The sequence below is a fragment of the Pongo pygmaeus genome, chromosome 11 (genome assembly GCF_028885625.2).
Source record: "Pongo pygmaeus isolate AG05252 chromosome 11, NHGRI_mPonPyg2-v2.0_pri, whole genome shotgun sequence".
Taxonomy (NCBI): Eukaryota; Metazoa; Chordata; class Mammalia; order Primates; family Hominidae; genus Pongo; species Pongo pygmaeus.
In genome coordinates, this window is record NC_072384.2 from 104,840,133 (window position 1) to 104,857,687 (window position 17,555).

Below are 17,555 nucleotides of genomic sequence, written 5' to 3' on the forward strand. Positions count from 1 at the left end.
GAGATTTTGTCAATTTGACTTGAGTGCACAGATCTGTGCAATGGCAATGATACCATGAAAATAACGATGAGGATGAAGATAACAAATATAACAGTAGTAGTGTTCATTGCAGTAGTAGTAGTGGTATTATACTTTCATAGAATGTTTTACACTTTCAAAGTGCTTCTACAAACATCTCGTTGTCCCCAGGAATAGATAGACAATGAAGTACTTAGTTTGCATTGTGAATGATCACATCTTGTTTAATTATTGGTCTAGTGGTTTACATGTAGTTGGAATGTTTTATTCACTTATTTTAGTAATAGATATTGAAAATCTACTCTGTCCCAGGCTCCATGCTAGCTGTGGGTGGGAGAAAGGGTCTGTTTCCTCTTGAAGCCTATAGCCTACACCTAGCTTTGAAATACAGACCACTTCCCTGGTGAGAGAGAGACCTGGCCCAGTTAAAGCACTATTCAGACCTGTTGCTCAAACTTTGAGTTCAGAATAAGGTCGGCAGGGATGCCAATGGACCTGGGGTCTACCTTATACCTTTGGACTCTGCAATGGCCCCTAGTAGGTTTCCAGTTTCTCCTTGTTTTATCTTGCTTAATATTGAATGATAGGAAATGTGGAAACATCATTTAAAAGCAAATACTACAATTACATTTTCATTTTAATCCCTGGCAAAGAGTGGTAACAGGATTGTTTTGTTTTCTGGGTTTTCAATTTGTTAAGACCTATGATATTTCTTCACCAAGGAAGTATCTTGGTGAATTATAAAGAACACAGGGCTTACAGCCAGAAGATGAGAATTTTGAGACCTGGACTTACCATAGACTAGCTCTTGGATGTTGGACATGTCATTGGTTTTTCTAAGCCAATAATTATAATTTTCTATAAGAAATTATAGATAATTTCTTTATGTATAAAATCGGAATAGTAATGTTAAGCCAGCAAGATTCTTATGTGGATTAAATGAGTTAACGTACACTGTATCAAAGTTTTTGTTAAAACTACAAAGACTTACTCAAATCTTAGTTGTTATAATATTTGGCTGGTAAATTCACTAAAATATTAAAATATTTTGCTGCCCAAAATTTGGATGTTGAGAAAGATTCAGTTAATTTTATTTCCATCTAGATGTTTGGCATTATGCAGGCATAACCACAAGAATACTTTTGAAACTTTCTGGGCAAATGAATTTCCCTGCAAATGAAGTGAATTATTATACATGTAAAAAGATCATTTCTCAGAGAGTTTGTCTGAACTTAACTGCTTTTTTTGATGAATTCAGCTACAATTTCAGCCACGGGCTTCCCCTATTTGAATTCTGCCTGTTTTATATTGTTAATCCAGAGGATTTTGGCAAGTGCCTACCGCATCAACCTGCTTCCTTGCAGAAGCCTCCAGAGGCAATGCTTTCAGACTAAGTATGCACGAAGGTATGAATCTTGGCCCCACCACTTTCTAGCTGCGTAAACTTGAGAAAGTATTTAACCTCTTTGAGCCTTGACTTCTGCCTTTCTAAAATGCAAAGTAGTGTTTGTTATTCTCTATTTGGCCCCCACCCCCCAAAACAAAGCCATGCACATAGCCTCAGTGAGACTTGCTTGGGTTGGGTTTAGCCAATGGCAGGTTAGGTTGCAAAAGAGAGAAAGGTTGGAGTATTTCTTAATCTTCTCCTTGCCTCTCAACACTGCAGACCTGCCACTGGCCACAATCCTTCAAGATGATCTCTGGCAGTGGCTCTTTCTCCATGGTGGTAGCAATCACTGGGCCCCCATAACACCGTTCCTCCCCTTGCCCTTTCAGTCCTCAGGCAGCCCACCCTTTTGCTACTCTCTGATATCTCACCCTGACTGATATGCAGGTTTAGTAATAATAAGTACTTCCTAGGGTTGTGGATTGGGAATTAAGCTAATACTATGGGAAGAGCACTTAGAACAAGGACTGGGACATAAGAGCTCAATAGCCATTAGCCATTGTCACTTTGTTCTTCTTCCATCCTTGAAGCCTCAGTTTTCTGACTCGCTTTCCACCTCAGCCTAGAAATCAGCCATCTGCTCCCTTTTACTCCTGTCTATTCCTGCGCCCACCACCACCCACACCCAGCTTCTGAGACCCTAGTTTTTTTTTGACTCTCCAGTAGGGACTTTGGACAAGACTGCACATTTCTGAAAATAGCTTATTCACACTGTTAAATAAAATCAATCTTAAAAATTACTCACAAGATTAGAAAATACATATCATTAACTCTCATTTATGAATTATAGCTTTAACATATGTATGCAGCCGTGTAATTTGTGGAGAAATAGATGAAAAACTAACAACCTCTTAACAGGAGATTCATTCTCAGTAAATCATAAAGGGAGGAATGGATTGGGATAATAACACAGACTAGCAATGGCAGCAGTGGTAAATTTCAGTTTGTCAGATTAATTGAAGAGGCCCATAAAATACCAATAAAGTTCAGTTTTAAAAATAGTTATTAGATGCTTGAGGTTTTTCAGAAATGGATAAGCAAATATAAAACTCTCATTTTGACAGAGCATAAAAGTCTGCCTGTAAATATTAGTAAAGAAGTTTGGAGCATTATATAGAAATAAAGCCAAAATAACTATTTTAAAAAAGCAAAAAGTAAATGCTTCAGTGAGATTATTTTCAAACCTAGAATTGCACAATTGTAGGAATGACTTTCATAGAAATATTCTGATAGGATGCCAACTTAGGATTGGTTAAAAAAAAAAAAACAGAGCCATCTCAAGCTGGGGAAAGAGGGGCTGGAACCCTGCAACTGGAGAACTAGGATATGTTAGACAGTGTTCTCCAGATAAACAGAAACAGCAGAATGTATATAGATATGCAAGAGGAGATTTATTATGGGAATGAGCTCAAGCAATTGTAGACACTGAGAGGTTCCACATTCTGCTGTCTGCAAACTGGAGAACCAGGAAAACTAGTGGTATGATTCAGTCTAATTCTAAAGGCCTATGAACCAGGGCAGCTGAAGATGTAACTCACACTCTGAAGTTGAAGGCCTGAGAACCAGGAAGACTGCCAGTCTAAATACTGAAGTCTGATGGCCTGAGAACTAGGGCAAGATGGATGTCCCACTCAACAAGAGAGAGATAATTTGTCCTTCCTTCACCTTTTCTATTGGCTCTCAATGATGCCTACCCACATTGGTAAGGGTGCATCTTCTTAGTCTACTGATTCAATTTGTAATCTCTTCCAGAAACACTCTCACAGATACACCCAGAAATGTTTTACCAGCTATCTGTGCATCCTTTCAGCCAGTCAATTTGACATATAAAATTAACCATTACATAGGAAAACAGTCACAAACCACTTCCCAGAAACACTAGCATGGGTGGCATAACCAGAACTCATAAAAGAGTCTAGAAGCCGTGAGTATCTAGTCATTGTAGTAGAAGCATAAACTGAGACTGCAATGCAGGATCTTGAAGGAATCTGCAAAGGGCCACATAAATGAAGCTTCTATGTCTAATCCTCATGGACAAACTGTAACTCAGAACTGTGCTGGGACGTGGACTCTGGGATATGTAGTTTCAGGACTGGGAAGGGTATGGTGATGGTGGTGATAAGTTGGCAACAGACAATCTCGCAGACGTACCAGTAGTGACCATTCTTGATACTTTATAACATAATTTTCTATAATTGTAACAAGAATTATATGCAGTAGGTATGTTTATCCCCATTTTTTGGGGCCAGAGAGATGTAGGAACTGGGGCCGGAGAGATGTGGTAACTTCTACATGGTCATATTTATCTAGCTTTCCGTGATCCTTCTTCTCTATGTGGATTATGAAAGGCCATGCTCCTTTTATCTTAAGAATCCTCCAAATTACCAATAACATAAGAGCTAACATTTTCTATCGTAGAAAATAAAGTATATTAGAATGATAAGTGGGATTAGGTTGAATGAGTTTTGCAAATGAATGTCAAGAATTTATCAAGTTCTCTTTTTCAGATTAGCACTCACTGTGAGCTCATAACTGGTAGTGGCTTAGAGTGCAAAATCTTATTCCCACAAGTTGAGTTAGTACTGAGTTCCAGTGAAATAATACCTTGCCTTTCAGCCACTAGAAAGTGACTTGGCTTTCCAAGTGGAGAAGATAAATGAATAAAATTTAGGGGAAGAGAAGTGAGCTTCTGGAAGTCTAAGGCTGGGGATAAAGAGGGTGCACTCTTTTTTTTTTTTCTTTTTTTTTTTTTTTTGAAGTGGAATCTTGCTCTGTGGCCCAGGCTGGAGTGCAGTGGCACAGTCTCGGCTCACAGCAATCTCTGCCTCCTGGGTTCAAGCTGTTCTCCTGCCTCAGCCTCCCAAGTAGTTGGGATTACAGAAGCGTACCACAACGCCCAGCTAATTTTTGTATTTTTAGTAGAGGTGGGGCTTCACCATGTTGACCAGGCTGGTCTCAAACTCCTGACCTCAGGTGATCTGCCTGCCTCAGCCTCCCAAAGTGCTGGGATTACAGGTATGAGCCACTGTACCTGGCCAACAGCCCATTTTATAAAGCCTCACTTTCTTTGTTCCTCGCCAGTCATTCACTCCAGCAATTCATTGAAACATGCAGCAAACATGACAACTAAAATCTGGTTTATGCATCCACTACTCAACTGAAACTCTACCAAAAAAGACTACTACCAACTTACCTGCCACATTTAGTCCTCATCTTTCTCATCCCTGTGAGATTTTTGTGACCATACTCGTTGGAATCTTCTCCCACATTAGACTTAGAGGCATCTGTCACTTCTTGGTCTTCTTGAACCTCTCTATCCATTTGTTCACAGTCTCCTTGGAGAGTCTTCTCCTTCCCTTTAAATGGTATTGCTCCCCAGGGCTCCTCTTCAATCTTTCTTTCTTGTTTTACATACCGTCTCATCAGTGACATTGAATCCTGTGAATTGAATCATATCCATGATTCTAAAACCTAGATTCAGCCCCAATATCTCCTCTGAGCCAGCTTCCCAATTGCCTACTATTTTTATCCATTTGCCCTGCAAGCACTTCAAATTCAACACATTCAAAACAGAACTCGTTAATTCTCCCTTGTGTTAGCCTATTTTTCTGTTGCTGTAAAGAAATATCCAAGACTGGGTAATTTATAAAGAAAATATGTTTAATTGACTTATGGTTCTTCAGGCTGTATGGGAAGCATGGCACTGGCACCTGCTTTGCTTCTGGTGAGTCCTCAGGAAGCTTTTACTCATGGAAGAAGGTGAAGTGGGAGTGGAGGTGTCACATGGCCAGTGAGGAAGCAAGAGAAAGGAGAGATGCCACCCTCTTTTACAACCAGATTTTGCAATAACTCAGAAGAAGAACACACTCATTATCATGAGGACAGCACCAAGTCATTCATGAAGGGTCTACTCCCCAAACACCTCCCACCAGGCCCCACTTCCAACATTAGGGATTACACTTCAGCATGAGATTTGGAAGGAACACACTTCTAATCTATATTACCCCTATACCAGATCTTTGTCTTTTGTAAGATTTCTCCCCAGAAAGGAGAAGGTGAAGGAGGCTAGATAAAATGAACAAATTAAGAGTCTTCAGCACGAAGAATAAGAAGGGAGGAGGGGAAAGAGTTCATAAAAATTACAGCCAACATTTATTGCCTATTTCATATATGCCAGGCACTGAGTTAGGCAGTTTTCACAGATAATTATCTTTTATGCTGTCACAGCCATCCTGTGAGGTGCTGTGGTAAGCAAAATAATGGTCTCCTAAAGATGTCTAGGTCCTTATCCCCAGAACCTGTGAATATGTTACCTTACATGGCAAAAAGGACTTTGCACATGTGATTTTGTGGGTGAAGGATTTCGCACATGAGATTAAGTGAAGGATATTGAGATGAGATGATTATCCTGGATTATTTGGGTAGGCCCAATGTAGTCCAAATGGCCTTATAAGAGGGAGGCAGGGGGTCAGAGAAGGAGATGTGAAGATGGAAGTAGAGGGTGGAGTGATAGGGTCATGAGCCAAGGAATGTGGGCAGCCTCTAGAAGCTGTAAAAGGCAAGGAAGAGATTTTTCTCTAGTGCCTTCTGAAGGAATACCTTGAAATCAGCCCTGTAAGAACCATTTTAGACTTCTGAGCTTCAGACTGTAAAATAATACATGTGTATTGTTTTAAGCTACTAAGTTAGTGGTAAATTGTTACAGCAGCATGTGTACTAGTATTAGCTCCATTCACACACAAGGAAATTAAAGCCTCAGGACTTAAATAACTGCTCTGAGGTCACACAACTAGTAAGTGGTAGAGCTGGGATTCAAACTCAGGTAATCTCAGCTGGCCACCTCATGCTCTTAACTGCAATGCTATGTGCACGCAATGCCTGCAGATCTAGAGAGGGCTAGCTTTGTTTACAGGACAGAGCTATGGATTCAAGTTAGATTCAACCAATTAAGAGACTCTGACAGAAAAATGAAGAATAAGAGAAGGGAAAGCTGGGCTATCTATTCTTCCAGTTATGTGGCACATTTGGTGTCTCTGGAGCCTGGTGCACTGGGTGATGACTGTGCCACTTAACCTGTGGCCACAGATTCTGTGGGGTAGTGCTATCCCACAGCTGTGCTTCTCTCCAGGATATGGTATCTGCCCTGTCCTCTTGCCTTCTCAGGCCTCCAGGCATTAAGCTTCTTGCTCGCTAATCTCTGCACACTCTCCCTTGCTGGCTCCCTTCACCCTGCCCACACCTGCAAATTGTCCCCACATTCAACTCTTTTCAATTAACCCTTTTAGTGAACCATCTGTTTCCTGCCAGGTCCCTGACTGGTATGATGTTCAAGGTGAGGATGCAACAGCTGCAGAAAAGTTGACACAGTGGCATCAGCAGATGGTCAGTGTTCAAAGAGCAGAGGTGGTTGTATGATGGCAGGATTATTGTATGGGAAACAGAGCTGGGTCTGGATAAAGCGATTTGGTCAGAGACATTTTCAGGAAAGGTGATGATGTTACCCAAAAGTCAGAGTTCAGGTGGGGTAGCCAGAGCATTATGGAAGAAGTCGAGTTTACAGTATCCCAAATATAAACGTTGTTGGTAGTTTTGCAACTTCCAGTGGGAAATTTGAAGAGTAGGCTGACCATGTCAGTTCAGAGGAGTTTTTATTAGACTTACAGATGTAGAGGTGCATTCATGGGTGCGGTGCCATTACATGTTAAAGAATTGTTTCATTACTATGTTTGGACAACGCTGCAGTGTCTTGCCATGTCCCTAGGGTTGGGTAACTCTGCTTTAGATGTAGCCCCCAGCCTTTGTTTGTTGCCCCTGTTCAAACTTGGATGCCTTCTGCTGTACTGACCAGATACCTGTCCCTCAATCTGAGCCAGGAGCACTTTTACTTTCTGAATCGGACTAGTTTTCAGTTTCCCTGCCTCTGGGCAAGTTAGGCCAGATGGTAGACACACCTCTGCAAATGGACTTCTTCAAAGGCCGCACTTTGGCCTTGGGAGTGTGAGACCTTGGCAGAGTGATTTGAGCAATAAAACCTTACATATGCACAGCATATTTTTTCAAGGAGTTTGGATATTTCCTACCAAAGTGAATGTCAGGGACAAAAGGCAAAAGATTGGGAAGCTGTTTCATAGCTAGATTCAATTCCCTTATTGTCCCTGACTCAAGGTGTGGAGTGGTGTTTTCCTTGCCCACGAGGTTGTAGGCATTTACCTTACCATACTCTTCTTCTCCCCATCCCCCCACAAAAAAGAATGATAGCATTGTCCAAAGGTACTTTCCAGGGATTCTGTCAGTTAGGAAGTCAGAGGCAGTTCTTAGCCTGTGCATCTGAGCATAAACGCTTTTCAGTGCTCACAAATAGGGAAGTCTGACAAATTGGCTCAAGCCAACTAAATCTACTAAAAGTGAAGTCTAAATCAGAAAGCATTATTGAAAAGTCTTTTGTCTCATGTCAATTCTCATAACAATCCTGAAAGGTATGTAGGATCTGTTATGAATTCCCATTAAGATGAGGAAACCGAGACACAGAAAGGGTGAGTCACTTGTCCAGAATCCCACAGGTAGTAGGTGGCAGAGCCCAGCTCGGGACCCAGACATGCAGCTCAGTAGCGTGTGCCAGTCTTCAAGGTGGTACTTAGACAAGACATTCATGAAGTAGTATTTGGATCACACATTTTCTCCCTGAGGCAAACAGATGGAAATGTAACCTACAGTCAAGATTACTTGGTGAATATTAAGTACAAACAAAGAGGAATTAGGATTTCTTAATGAAGGGTTCTTCAGCTAAGAGTGCTTGAAACATATTCTTCCCCCACCGAGGAGAGCATCAGCCAGTGAGATGATGAAGTCTTCTGGTGAGGACACCTCCTAGGGACTAGACAGGCTAACTTCTTGGTCCCATCCTCTTTTCCCTCACTCTACCACTCAGAGATTTCTGTTAACCCTTTCTTCTCTTAGCTTTGCTAATGTTACTGTCTTTGCCACAGCTTCAAACATGCTAATTGCCAGGCTTTGACTGCAGCTCCTCTCTAATCTCTTGATTGGAACTGAACCTGGAAGCTCATTAGCCAGCCCTTCCTGGGTTAGGATTCTGATTCTGGGCTTGCTTTTATGGGCTCTTGACTCACCCTTTTGGATTGACCTACTTAGTTCTAAAGCTGAAGTTTTCATTTTTCTTTGTAACATTTGGGGGAAATTCTCAGTCAACAGTTGTCAAGAGGGTCTCCCATTTGGGAATGGCAACAGCATTTAGACCTTTGGTGTGTTATTTTATTCCGATTATTTTGTTCAAAGGTCCCTGAAATCAAGTGTACAGGAATTAAAGAAGCTTTCCCGGGGATGCTAGGGGCAGGATGAGATGATAGTAAAACTCTGGGGTTCTTCTGTACTGCACAAAATATAAGCAGAAGCAGCATGACTTGTCCTCTTGAATAATCTTGAAAAGTGCACTATTTGAAATGGGTTAATATGTTGATATGACTGTTTTAAGATTATTGAAAAAATATTAGGGAAAGAAATGTGAAAACAGGACTTGATTTTTCACATCTTTTTTCCAGCGTTATTCACCACCAGTTTGGACCTGCAAACATAAACTCAGAAAGCAGACTCTCCAACTACCTGTTTGTAAACTTATGTCATTTGTAAATCATTCATACGCCTGAGACTGTTTCTATATCCTATTCTATGACATAAGTCTAGCACGTGATTTTAATCTTTTAAATAATTATAATATTTTAATAATAATATGAATATAAATATAGCCATGCTTAGGAAAAATGAAAAAAGCCAAATTGAGTATAATAACAGTCTTTTCTGGTCAGCATTCTTATTTTAATGATGATATCAATAGATATTTTGCACGAAAGTTTGGTTACTCTGCACAACAAAAATCGACTTTAAGAGAATAAGTAAAACTTTTCAAACACTCCTAGCAAGTCACCCAGGCTGGAATGCGATGGTGCAATCTCGGCTCACCACAACCTCTGCCTCCTGGGTTCAAGTGATTCTCCTGCCTCAGCCTCTAAGTAGCTGGGATTACAGGCGCCCGCCACTGCGACTGGCTAATTTTTGTATTTTTAGCAGGGAGGGGCTTTCACTATGTTGGCCAGGCTGGTCTCGAACTCCTGACCTCAGGTGATCCACCGGCCCCAGTCTCCCAAAGTGCTGGGACTGCAGGCATGAGCTACCATGTCTAGCCCTAGCAACTCCTAATAGCCTAGTAAAGGTCTATCTGGTTCAAAAGTAATGAAGGGCTTTGTTATCTAGTGAGAGTCATGTGTATTGAGGGATCAAGCCACACCAAAGAGACTTTAGAAATCTTTGTTCCTCAAGTAAGCTTGATGGATGGAGCCAAATCTGGGATGGCAAAATGGCCAGAGGGGACATTCACAGTCCACGCCATTGCACACTTGAAGGTGCATCCTTCACGGTGAACACTTCACCTCACAGTCTGACTCTTGATTTTTTTGCCTAATGTTCAATAGGACGGGGAAAAGAATAAATTATTTCAGAAAAAAATTAAAACAACAGCGTGCTGGACACGTTCCCTACGTCCCTCCAGATCCATCCTCCACCCTTTTCCACACAAACTCTTAGCTACAGGAGTTTCATAGGACTTTCTGCCTTCTGCCTCCAAGTGGGCTTGATCAGTGAAATGTACCTGTAGGAGATAGATGTGGAAGGATATGAGATTGGTGTACTTATTCTCCCAGCTCTCTTTCTGCCATGTTGCTATGGATTGGCTGCATCTCTGCTGGGCTAGTGTTCATGATATGTCAGGTGGCCCTTTCTATATCACTCTTAGTAGGGATGTAATGTCTTCCCATCTTGCTAGCTCTAACTGCACCTGCCATTGTTGGGTTGCCTAAAGCTGCCCACACCAGTAAGTGGTTTCTGTAGTAAAGTTTCATCACTTAACCGGGTTAAAGTGTGCCATGTGATTCTTTCTAGAAACCTGACTGACACAAACATTCAAATTAAAAACCAATGGTTTTAGGTGAGGTCATTTGTAATAAAATGAGAAGTAATTTTGAAAACTTCGTCAACTACACAGATGCACATTGATTTAGGTAGGAAAAGGTAAAGGATGAATTTTTTCTCAAGGCTGAATTATTGTACCTTACAGAGAAAAAATACAAAAAAAGACATCAGAACTAGAGGCAAAAGCTTAGAAGAATGAATTCATTGTTTATCTTAACTATAACTTAAGGAGAGTTTAAAATTTTGGTGAGGTAAGCAGAGATTTATTTTGTTTTAGAGCTCTTATTCACAATCAGTACCTTCAAGGCAAAACTGTGGAGGCTTTCAATGCATACGGCAAAATGGCTATAACAAAAATGAAGTTTGAGAGTTGGGTAATGAGAATTGATTCTGTGGATAACCACTCGTAGTTTGTAAATTTGATGAAAATTATAGAGTTAGAAATAAATAAGCGACACTCTCAGCAATTTTTCATCACTTAAAATATCCTTTGAGCAATTCTGCAGGGCATACTTGAAACTGATGAGTGGATCAAAAATGCTTACTGATCATCACATGTCAGAAGTGACATGACCTCACAGGAGAAAGACTATTGAAATGTTCACCAACAGTAGTATGAAGATTTGTACTAAAGCCCCTTGTGGCCACATTCTGAAATCTCAGTCCTGGGTGTAGCTTGCAGGAGAGCAGAGGTATTGCTTCTCTCATTTACCTCTGTATAACCTAAAACAGAACCTGACACATAGTAGTCACTAGATAAATATTTGCTGAACAGCTGAATCAATTGAATGGGTGTTTCCTTGGTGATTACTCTGGTTTTGCTCATAAAGTTTTGTTTTGTTTTGTTTTGTTTGGCAGGGGAGCCTTGTTCTGTCGACCAGGCTGGAGTACAATGTTGCCATTTTGCCATCATAGCTTACTGCAGTCTCAATTTCCCAGGGTCAACACACCTCAGCCTCCCGAGTAGCTGGGACCACAGGCGTGAGCCACCACATGTGGCTAATTTTTTTATTCTTTGTAGAGATGAGGTCTCCCTATGTTGCCCAGGTTGGTCTTGAACTCCTGGGATCAAGTGATCCTCCCACCTCAGCTTCCGAAAATGCTAGGATTACAGGCATGAGCCACCACGCTCAGCTCTTTGCTCATAAAGTTATAAAAAAAAAACAATTTCCATTTGTATATACATATTTAGATGACTAACTTCTCAATTTGTAATAACAATGATAAACCTTCGGCAATGGAGAGAAATTGCCTGGATAAAGCTGAAGGACCCAGTGGATTAACATCCCATCCTTTAGCCAAAGAGATGGTAAGAAAACACTTTTTCTTAATGAAAATTAATCTAAAACATATTTTTAATAAAAAAAATATGAATGTACTGTCAAGTAGAATGCAAAATTAAAAGGATTTTCTTTTAGCTAGAATATGAGACATGAGGGGGTGTGCCTTTCTTGCAATAGCTTCTGATATGGTTTCACTGTGTCCCCACCCAAATCTCATCTTGAACTGTAATCTCCATAATCCCCAAGTGTCACAGGGGGACCTGGTAGGAGGTAATTGAAATATGGGGGTGGTTTCCCCCTTGCCGTTCTTGTGATAGTGAGTTCTTATGAGATCTGATGGTTTTATAAGTGTCTGCCATTTTCCCTGTTTGCACTCATTCTCTCTCCTGCCACCCTGTGAAGAGGTGCCTTCCACCATGATTGTAAGTTTTCTGAGGCCTCCCCAACCCTGCAGAACTGTGAGTCAATTTTAAACCTCTTTTCTTTGTAAATTACCTATTCCCAAGCAGTTTTTCATAGCAGCACAAGAATGGACTAATACAGCTTCCTTCTCAAGATGCTGGAAGTTCTTGTTAACTCTCCTGTGCTTTCAGGAATCCTGCTCACAGGCTTCAATAGACACTTTGGCCATTGTATCAGACCCATATGAACCACTATCACTAAGCTATTATCAGCTATTTCTTTGGTTCCATTTTCTGCTAATTCACCCTCTCGGGTGTTTTTCTGAAAATAACTGGAGTCATTTACAATACATTCCTTCATCTATTCAAGCATTCATATTATCTTTAGGTTTGTTAATCACTCATTACCTGAGCCCTCATTTCCATGTAAAGCATTGTGTCTGTGAATTTTTAACAGTTCTTTTATTACCTTATTTCTTAGGTTGGATTATCTGCAGAACAGACTATGAGAAGGAGATTCATATGTGTAAATTTATTGGTGAATGTGCTCAAAATCAATTCTTGTGTGGAAGTGAATCAGGGTTATGCGGAGAAAGGAGTTGGGCAGGGATACTTTTGCAACAAAGGTTTTCCATAACTGTGATGGACATTCAGAGTTGATCAGCCTTCAAGCAAGGGGTCTGGGCCTTTATTCCTTCCCTCACACACATGGACCACTCACTGGATGTGGACATGTGGGCTGCCCTATGAATGAGGCCCAATCTTGAGCAGTGAGGCTCTGTTCCATTGAGGGTAATTCCTGATTAGTGGCTCAGATGAGATCCTCAGCTGCCAACAATACCAGCATCACTGGATGAGCACTCAGTCCTGAAGGGGGAGTGGGTCTGTGTGATTCACCATAGCGCACATTATACTATAGTAGGGTAGAGGTGGAAAAGGTGTAAGGCCCTTCCTCACCCATTGTAAGGGTCATGGCCTACACTCCTACAGTAAAAGACAGATTAACAAGAGAAAAGCATAACAAATTTACTTAATCAAAGTTTTATGTGACACAGGAGCCTTCAGACATGAAGACTCAAACACCCAGGGAAAACTGTACATTTTTATGTCTGAATTTGATGAAGAATAGGCAAACAGCCATGTAGAAATGTAATTGGACAAACATGGGATTAAATAATGGTAATAGACTAGGGAGACAGGGACCTAGCAAGACCTGTCTGTTCAGATTCTTCTTGGCCTCTCTGTGTAGAGTTCCTTCCTTCTAGCTATCAGGCAGGACTCCTCTGGAACAAGAGTCTTATGCTCTACTACCAGCTAAGATAGATCAGAGAACTTCTTTATGGCCAGTTCCTACACAGGAAGGTTAGAGTAAGGGGAAGGCTAGAGTCATATTTCTGGGTTTTATGACTTGCTTTGGGAAAGATGGGTTCTATTTTCTATGACCCACTGTGGGGAAGAGGAATTCTGGTTTCTATGACTTGCTTGCTTTGGAGGAGAAAGAGGGGTGGGAGGCAGGAGATAGGAGGGCAGCAGAAGATCAGAGAGAGAGACTTTGCTTCTGAAACTGCTTCTGAGGCCTTCCAACCTCCTTTAGTTCAAAGGACTCAGTATGCCAAAGTGCCATACTTTGCGATATTGTTTTCTGAGCCCCAGCAGTAGGGTTCAAATGCTCTTCTGGGGAGTTCCTCCTAACAAACAATCTGCCTCTCAAGAATAAAGTTTTATTGTCTCTGGTTTCTGCCTATGGTTAGCCGTATTTGCAACCATCAAATGCAGTTATTTGAGAAAAAATGGTTGCTTGTTTCTTCTGGAATGCAGAAAAGTCCCAGGCCTTGGCTCTGTTCTTATGCTGTATCTTCCCATTCCTAAATGGGTGTTTCCTTGGTGATTACTCTAGTTTAGCTCATAAAGTGTTTTTGTTTTTGTTTTTGGTTTGTTTGTTTTTGAGACAGAGTCTTGCTCTGTTGCCTAAGCTGAAGTGCAGTGGCACGATCACACAGCTTCCTGCAGCTTCCTGCAATCATAGCTTACCAACTCCTAAGAGCCAGTGCTCAACTTCCTTTCTTCAAGAAAATTTATTCAAGTATCCATTGACTTCCCAATTACTCTAGTTGTAATCCAGTTTATTGTCAGTAGGCCCTGGGTTCATTCTGGCAAATTATTGTCCATTAATTTATCTCCTCTTGAATTTACTTTTAAGTTCTTTTTGTTCTTTGCTAGAATAAGTTGCTTTGGTTTTAAGAATCGGTCTCATTCAAAATAGTGTGACAAAAAATAATTGGTTAGCAGGTGACTGTTATTTTGACAATATTTGTAGGTTAGTACTGGGGTCAATGGAGACTTGAGGCAGGTCCAAAAGTGCTTTCATCTCACGAGCCACTGAAATCTCAAGGTTTTGGCTTTCTGATTCCTTCAATACCAAGCAGCCAATCCTCTTCTATTCTGTAGCCTACATACTAGAAGGAGCCAATCTGTCTGGCTTAGCTGATCACCAATTATTTTACTTGCTTTTAATATCAGATTATATCATGGGTTGACTAGCCTATGCATGGCTGTCCTTGAGTCAGGGACCACTCTTAGTCTTATCCGTAGCTATCCCAGTCCTTCAGCATATAGCACTGCCTTTTTGAGTAAGGAACTTGCAACTTAATGAAACTTATTGGATTTGGTAGAGGCATGACCGACATATGCTACTCATTGTTAATACCACCATTTTGTGGGTATCACTTGCCAGAAGTTTTATGTACATGGTAAACTGATAGTTATTTTTGTTTGCTGTGAAATTGCTCTTTTCAAGTCTTGTGAGACATGTTAAAGTCCATATATAACCTATTTATTTTCTTTATTCTATTTATATTCTGATTATATAATAAAAGAGCATTTAAAAAGTTGTAACAAATATATAAAATTATACTTATTCACGCATACATGTGGCAAAGCATTAATGGCTTTATCGAATAATTTTATACAAAGGAATCATAACTCTAAATCATATAGTCTTTCAAATCTTCCATTATGAATTCATGGATTAATGTCTAAAATTATAGCATATAAAATAAATGAAATATTATCAGATAGCATGTAGTTTGACTGCAGCATTTAATATTAATAAGATTTTTGGATTTGCTGCTTACAGTGCTATGCAATCGTAGCTAAACCAAACTATTAATTTGAGTTAACTGAGCAAGAGTAGAAATTTTTTTATTTCTTAAATGATGATGGAAATTAATGGTGATTTTGGCAATCAGGGAAGAGCTTATATTTCACTGTTAAAATGTAGAAGGACTTTCTCTTGAGAAAAGCATGAATTAAGCTTAGTCCGGGAAAAAAATTCATTTTTGCAAATATATCAGATTGAATTGGAAACATTGTTAGTGCTTCTCTTAAATTTAAAATATTAGTGAGATTCAAAATCTCTATTTATGAATCGTTGTAGAAGCCCACTAGGAAAGACCTTCTGGGCAAATTATTATGTTTGTTCCCAAACACTTCCTTGCCCTTCTCCTTGCTAATTGGCTTCCCGCCAGTCATGCTAGCACTACACACTGGTAGACGCATGGAAGGGGGAAGAAAAGAATCCAGGGGGTGGCTATTTCTCTCTGGTCTTCTTTTCTCTCTCCTTCTCTCCCCTGGTTGTGTTTTCTGGCTGGGGCTGCAACTCCTCCTGATAGTCGCAGGTCTTCTCCGGACAGGCTCTCAGCTCAGTCCTTGCTTTGGTTTTAGTTCCTGCCAGGCGGCCCAGCTTCTGGGTTCTGCTGACATTCTGCATCTTCCCTGCATACAGCCAGCCCTCGAGAAAGAAGCAGCTTCCTGCTGTGGCTAATCTCTGAATTGCCTTCCCGTATCTTGCTTGGCTTCCCAGCCCTTTCATCAACAGTGTAATTAATTTCTCGTATTCAACTCCCTCTGTTTGATACAGGGTATGTTTTCAGTTTGCCTGACTGGACCCTGAATCATACGGCATTTCTCCACTTTCCATTCATGGAATAGCAGACTAAAAGGACTTTACATTAAGCAATAATACAGTTTACTACTTTGGATAAACATACGTAAAGGTGGAGATACTTTACAAATATGTACATATGTGACGTTTCACTTAAATTCAGCCTGATATGACTTACTCCAACATCTTTCTTTTGGATTCTTCCCAAACTCAGTCACTTCCTACTCAAAGTCTTTATATATAAAGATGTCAAAATAATGACTATTAAATGCTGTTTTAGGCATATGACTCCTTTGTTTAAGCATCTAGAAGCTCTTTGGTGCTTTAGATCCAAAATCCTTAATCTATTTCTCACAGCTGTCCCTGAATCATTTTCCTCTTCCTGAATCTTTCTAGCCTTACATCCTATGTTATGCTCCGATGAAACCTATCTGTTCTGGTCAAACACTCTTGCTTTCCATTCTTAACATTCAATTTCCTGTTTTCTACTGTTGTGTCTTCACTAGGGCAGCAGCACCCTTTCTTATCACATCTTTGACATTGATAATACCTTATAGAGAATAAGAATAATACCTTATCATCATTAACAATTCATCATTATACACATATGTAACTTCTCCAGATCTCCCTCTTTTTGAATATCAGCATTTTCCAGGATTCTAGTCTAAGCCCTATTGCCTTTTCATCTTAAACTCCTTCTTTGGATGATCTCTTCTCTTCTGACAAGTTGAGCTTCAATCTATGACCCCTGAATCTCAATATATAGTCTTTAAACTTCCTCCTGAGCTCCAAACTTTGTATTTCCAGCTGACTAAACATTTTTACCTGGTTGTTTCGCAGGCACATCAAACTTAGAATGTCCCAACTGAACTTACTCTTTTTTTTCCCCAACATCTGCAAAGGCCTCCCCACTTTCCAACTTCCTTAGCTTTAACTAATAATGTCACTTCTTCTTCTTCTTTTTTGAGATGGAGTCTCGCTTTGTCGCCCAGGCTGGAGTGTACTGGCGCGATCTTGGCTCACTGCAACCTCCGCCTCCTGGATTCAAGTGATTCTTCTGCCTCAGCCTCCCGAGTAGCTGGGATTACAGGCGCACACCACCATGCCTGGCTAATTTTTGTATTTTTGGTAGAGACGGGGTTTCACTATGTTGGGCAGGCTGGTCTTGAACTCCTGACTTCAGGTGATCCACCTGCCTCGGCCTCCCAAAGTGCTAGGATTACAGGCGTGAGCCACTGTGCCCGGCCAATAATGTCACTTATTAACTAGTTGTCTGAACTAGAAACCAGTGTTTCTTAATTTTTCCCCAAAGCTTACCATCTTCCATCTATCACAAATTCAGAAAGATATCCCCAATCTTCCCCTCTTCATCATCTATATTGCCTTAGTCTTCTAGGAGGCCACTGCTGTAGACAATTTCTTCTACCTCATTTCCTGCCTGTCTTTTGGCTCATTAATGCTCCAGGAACCAAACTGGCTTTTTC